This window comes from Rhinichthys klamathensis, unplaced genomic scaffold, assembly GCF_029890125.1.
Source record: "Rhinichthys klamathensis goyatoka isolate OS25496 unplaced genomic scaffold, OSU_Roscu_1.1 h1tg000266l_1, whole genome shotgun sequence".
Classification (NCBI taxonomy): Eukaryota; Metazoa; Chordata; class Actinopteri; order Cypriniformes; family Leuciscidae; genus Rhinichthys; species Rhinichthys klamathensis.
The window spans coordinates 1,017,237-1,023,236 of NW_026606787.1; positions in this window are offsets into that span (position 1 = coordinate 1,017,237).

The window sequence follows — 6,000 nt, forward strand, 5'->3', positions numbered from 1 at the left end:
CCGATGGGGAGCTGGAGTTAAATGTATTTTTGGTCACTTTTAGACAGAAAATCTAAAGAAAATTATACATATACAGCAAGATAATACAAATATAATTTCACTCACCAAGCCTATCACTTGAAGCAAATAGCCATCCCTTCTTAAATGTCCGCGCCAGCGAGCATGTTGGGCCGTTTAGTGAAACTGACGCACATATAGACTAACGGCAAATTAATTAAGTCCTAATCATAAATAGGCTACAGTGCATGTTCACAATAACAGTTTGAATAAAAAAATTATGATTTATAAACATTTAGATGAAATATGCCATTCTCATTATTGGAGTTAAACACTTAAACTAGGCCTACATGAAATCATTACTGAGAAGTTACAAAAAAAGATATATATTCAATAAATATAAATATTTGTTGTGTATGTAATGCTTTTGAACTCGTTTCCTCTGGCATGCTGTGTTTTAATGTTTTAACTACAGAGAATTCCTTATCATGATAATAGCAGATTGTCTGAGAAAATAGTTTCCTGCAAATAATGCACAACAAAGGCCTGTTTCCACTAAAAATATAAATCAATTAAAAATACTATTTGGCCAGTGGAAAAGATTGAGAAAAACTTTCTCTGAAATGTATTTTTACACTATTTGATTTATGTATTCAAAAACCAATCAAGGATAGGCTACTAACTTATTTTATTAATGTAATGTGACGCACATCCGTATCTCATATTTTCCTAATAGGCTTGTTTGAGATGAGCAAAATCTGCGCAAGGGATAAGAGAAAATAAAAGGAAAGTAAAAATAAATAAAAACCATTTATATTCCATCCATTATTCCTGTCTTTTTTAAAATAAAAACAATTAAACAATTCCTCATATACTGTTGATTGCATTAACCCATTTCCTAATATTTCTAAGATAGCCGAAATACTGTTTCAGAAACTCATCATCAATTCTTTACATGCCGCAATACATGAGTGGTCTAAATTTTAAAAACATGCATTTATTTTATCACAAAGTTGAATGCGAAGTGACAATAAATGACAATAAAAAAAAGATTTACAGTATTTATTTTAAACCATTGTTTCCAAGCATGACCATGGTTATGACAGAAATTCAAAGTCTTGTTCATTTCAACCGTATATCATCTTTTCCTGATTGGCCAAATTAGTTCATATACGAGTTTAGGTTATTTTGGTAAGCTACAAAAGAAAAGTTATAAAGAAAATTCAGCATACTGAAAATAAGTCCATTATAGCCTCTCTCTTTCACACACACACACACACACACACACACACACACACGCACGCACACACACACGCACGCACGCACGCACGCACGCACACACACACACACACACACACACACACACAATAGTAGGACAGTTTTCTGTTTACAGAGATGCAAATAATGTAAAAATGGAATTTACTTTCTTCAATGGACTTTTTAGGAATTTCAAAATGTTGTTATATCAAAATTGTATTAAAAACTATAGGCTTATCATAGTGTGTTGGGACAAAAGACAAAGAGCAGCAAATTTAACACAATCAAGGCACCATCACATGGACGCCACAAAAGTCACTTGTTACTATGTACAACATTGTCAGGTTTTTTTCCAGTATAGATTTGATTTCTTTTCAAGTAGCTTGCTCTGGAATTAGGTTTCACACAGACATGAAATCTCCGATGCGATCTTAAATCGCAGAGCCATTTAAAACTCTTTCCACACCGAGAACACAAATAGGGTCTTTTGTCTGCATGACTTTTCAGGTGTATCTCTAAGTGTGATGGCAAAATAAATGTTTTATTACACCGATTACAATTAAATGGCCTTAGTCCAGAGTGAATGCGCAGATGATTTTGGAAATTGCTCATCTTTGCAAACCTCTTGCCACACTCAGAACACTGCGATTTCTCTTCAGAATGGGTTTGCATATGAATTTTCAGCTGTGTTGAATAAGAAAAACTCTTTTCACACTGAAGACACTTGTAAGGTCTCTCTCCAGTGTGAATTCTCATGTGAGACGTAAGATTTCCTCTATGTGTGAAACTCTTTCCACACTGAGGGCAGCTGAAAGGCTTCTCTCCACTGTGAATTCGCATGTGAACTTTAAGGTTCGCTTTGCTTGTACAAGTTCTTCCACAGTGATGGCACATGAAAGGCTTTTCTCCTCTGTGAATCTTTATATGCCTTGTAAGATGTTTCTTGTCTGTAAAACTCTTTCCACACCGCTGACATTTTAAATCGTTCCCTCTTTTGTGAATTTTCATGTGACAATTAAGGTGTCCTTTATGTATGCAACTCCTTCCACACTGGGAACAGGTGAACGGCTTTTCTCCAGTGTGAATCCTCATGTGAGTCTTAAGGTTTCCTTTAAGTGTGTAACTCTTTCCACACTCAGGACAGGGGAATGGCTTCACTTTGGGGTGAGTACTTTTATGCATTTTAAGCTGTTTCTTGTCTGTAAAACACTTTCCACATTGATTGCATTTCAAAACATTCAGTCTTGTGTGAACTCTCATGTGATTTTTAAGGTGTCCTTTTAGGATGAAACTCTTTTCACACTGAGGGCAGGGGAAAGGCCTCTCTCCAGTGTGAAGTTTCATGTGGTAATGAAGGGATCCTTCATGTTTTAACCACTTTCCACATTGATAGCACTTAATAAGCTTCTCCGCAGTGTGACATATCATGTGTCTCTTTAGATCCTTTTTTATTTTGAACCCCTTTCCACATTGTTCACATTTGAAGGGCTTCTCTTCAGAGTGAATTATTACATGCCTGTTAAGGCGTTCCAAAGACATGAAACTCGCTCCACACTGATGGCAAATAAAACGGGTCTCTCTTGAGTGAGTTCTCTTGTGTACATTAAGGGCGTCTTTACGTATGTAACTCTTTCCACACTGATCACATTCGAAAGGTCTTTCTCCAGTGTGAACCATCATGTGATCCTTTAAGGTATTGTTTCGTGCGTAACTCTTTCCACACTGATCACATGTGTAAGGCTTCTCTCCAGTATGAATCCTCATATGGATTTTAAGGTTTCCTGCTGTAGAGAAAAAGTTTCCACACTGTTCGAAGGCAAAAGATCTTTTAGATCCCGTCTCCTCACCTCTTGTCTGCGAGGAAGGCTTTTCAGGCTGTGAGCAAAGTTTTTCTTCAGTTATGAAATCATGTTTCTTATTCTGATCTTTCTCCGGTTCTTGACTCTCCTCTTTAAGCGGCATCAGGTCTGAAAGGTGAAAAAGTTAACCCCAATTTAATAACAAAAAAGCAACAGACATCAAACAGCTATTTGTAATCAATGTGCTAAAGGTTAATTCTGTCATTATCATATTAATGTAAAATTAGCAAGATACCTCCAGCAGTTATTTTATGTACAATTATCATGGGTTCCCAACCATGATCCTTGAATACCTTCAACAACGCACATTATGTTTGATTTCCTTATCAGCTTTTTATTAGAAAACCTAAAATGCGCGTGTCAGATAAGGGAAACATTCAAACTGTTTACTGTTGTGGTGCACCAGGTACAGGGTAGGCCTCTCAGACAGATTACACTACATCACTTCTCTAGAAAAAACACCAACTGAATGTGTTCCATCAGTGTAAACAAGTGCCGAACAAAGGCAACAGATGCCGACAGGGGTAACACTCTGGCCCTGTTTACACCTGGTATTAAGATTTTGGTCAATCTCATCACAAGTGGACAAAGCTGTCCGTAAATCTCTCACTAAGCGGAAAAATGGAGGAATGTGTTTCTGCCATATCTTTATCCCTGAATATCACATTGTATTTAATACAAAACTAGGCTAAATCAAATGAAAAAATAACTGAAAGTCATAACTGAAACTATTATCAAAGTATTTCATTTTCTCCATAGGGATTTTTTTTTTTTTTTTTACAAAAATGTATAAACCGTTAAAGACAGGTGTACTGTAAGTAGACTTACTGTAACTATCTGAGGTTGTTAATTGATAGTATGCGTTTGTTATATATAATATATTGTTATATTTATTATACTTGTATTTATTATATTTTATTTAGGCTCCTTATATATATATATATTGTATTCTATATTTGTAATATAAGTATTACACTATATTTACTGCACAGTTAATCATTAAAAGATTGCGATCTCCACTGAAACACTGACGCAACCTTATTCCTAAATGACATCGATTCGCCTGTAGCCTAGGAACATTCAAATCTGTGTTGGTGCTGCAGCTGACCTCGTATAGGTATGAAACACAGACTTTACAAACAACACAGTGTCATTATTTTTGTGTTACAAACATTATTACAGAAGTACTGGAAAATAAGTTTTTAGTTCGGATATAAATGCGGATGTATTCGGTAGTGATCAAAATAGAGTAAAGCACCTTTTGAAGGTAACTTGACGCTTCAAATAAAAATGGTTTCAATTAGGCCTACATCATTTCACTAATAGGTAGTGAAAATGAATGTTGAAAAAAATGTATCTGTTAATGAATCATTCACTTGAAATTTAGCTCAGGAGCATTCCAATTTCACTTGTTTCAGACCTCAAGTGGAGTTAACCTGTGGTAGATTCGATTGAATGGGTATGAATTGGAAAGGCACACTCCTCTCAATAAAAGGTCTAACAGCTGAAAATGCCTATCAGAGTACTGAATATTGAAGGGTTGGTCAAAATCCCTTGCCTCTTCAAATACATATATAATCATATATCATTTTGAATGGTTATATACTTCCTTTATAAAAATCAATAATCAAATATATTCATTATCACATAATAATTTTTATATTCTTGTGCCTGTGAAATTATATTTTCTTAAATGCATGGATGCAAGTAACCAGTTTCTTTTAGGTGCATTCCAATCTTACTTTGAGATTGCACGTAGTACACGCAGGACACGAAGGCCACGTAACCCACAAGGCCGTTTGTCTCTTTCTCTGGGATCAGTAGAAAGGTTAGAGGGTCCTAAAGGCAGCGTGGGCACATATGATTCTTCGCTGGACATATGGTCAAGCTATATTGAGTGTTACTATCAAACTTTAATTGTTGTATTAAAATGTATTCTTTCCAGTATATTTCCTTCCTTGGGAGTAAATGCCAGTGATCTGTTTTTCTCCCAAACGAGTGAATGTTTTAGCAGTATGTTTTGGTATACTTAACTGATAATGAGGAGCTCAGACTCTCTTCAGCCTTGATGGGAGCTGTTATTTGCTAGTGTCTGTTATTTGTGTGTGTGTGCGTATGACATTCTATGTAGGTTCTGGACGGTCGGACCAGACACCCCGGCGCCCTTCTCTAACCTGCGAGGCCACCACAGACCTAAATCCAATGAGTGGACGACAACTATCTTTACTAATGGCGATAGGCACCCCTATCTCCTCACATGTGTTAAATTGTTTAGGCTTTAATGTTTCTTAGCCAATGAGAATCATTCAACCTGTAAGCAATGACGTAGCTTAGACCTTGGAAATGGTATAACTGCTGTGATCTTTGTAACTGTAAGCGGGGCGGCCTACGAACTCCTGTGTGAGTCTTGAAGCTGACTTCTGCTGATGAAAATGCAAACTATCTTCAGTAAAACTTTTCTTTAATTTTTTTATAATTCTGACTCCGGGTCTTCATTCTTCATATCTGGTTCTGGGTCTTTGACTGTACACCCCTTACAGTTATGGTGGAGGATGCGCTGGCAATTGTTCTCGGTGACACCCCTGGCAAATCAACAAACAAGGTAGTAAGCTTTTGTTAATTGTTAGGGCTGTCTGACTGGAGGAGATTTTGAAGGAGAGCGGGAGAGCTTCACTCCGATGAGGCGAGTGAAGCTTCACTCCGATGAGGCGAGTGAAGGAGTAAGTTAATTATACTGCTGACAGTATAAGAAGTCGCTGAGAGCGTCGTTAAGGGTAACGGCAGTAGACAGCGCAAGCGAAGCGTGCTCTGTGGGGGCCCCGCTGGGCATTACTGGTGTAGCACCACCCCAGCAGAGCACGTCCCTGGGCTAGAGGTCCAGTGGCAC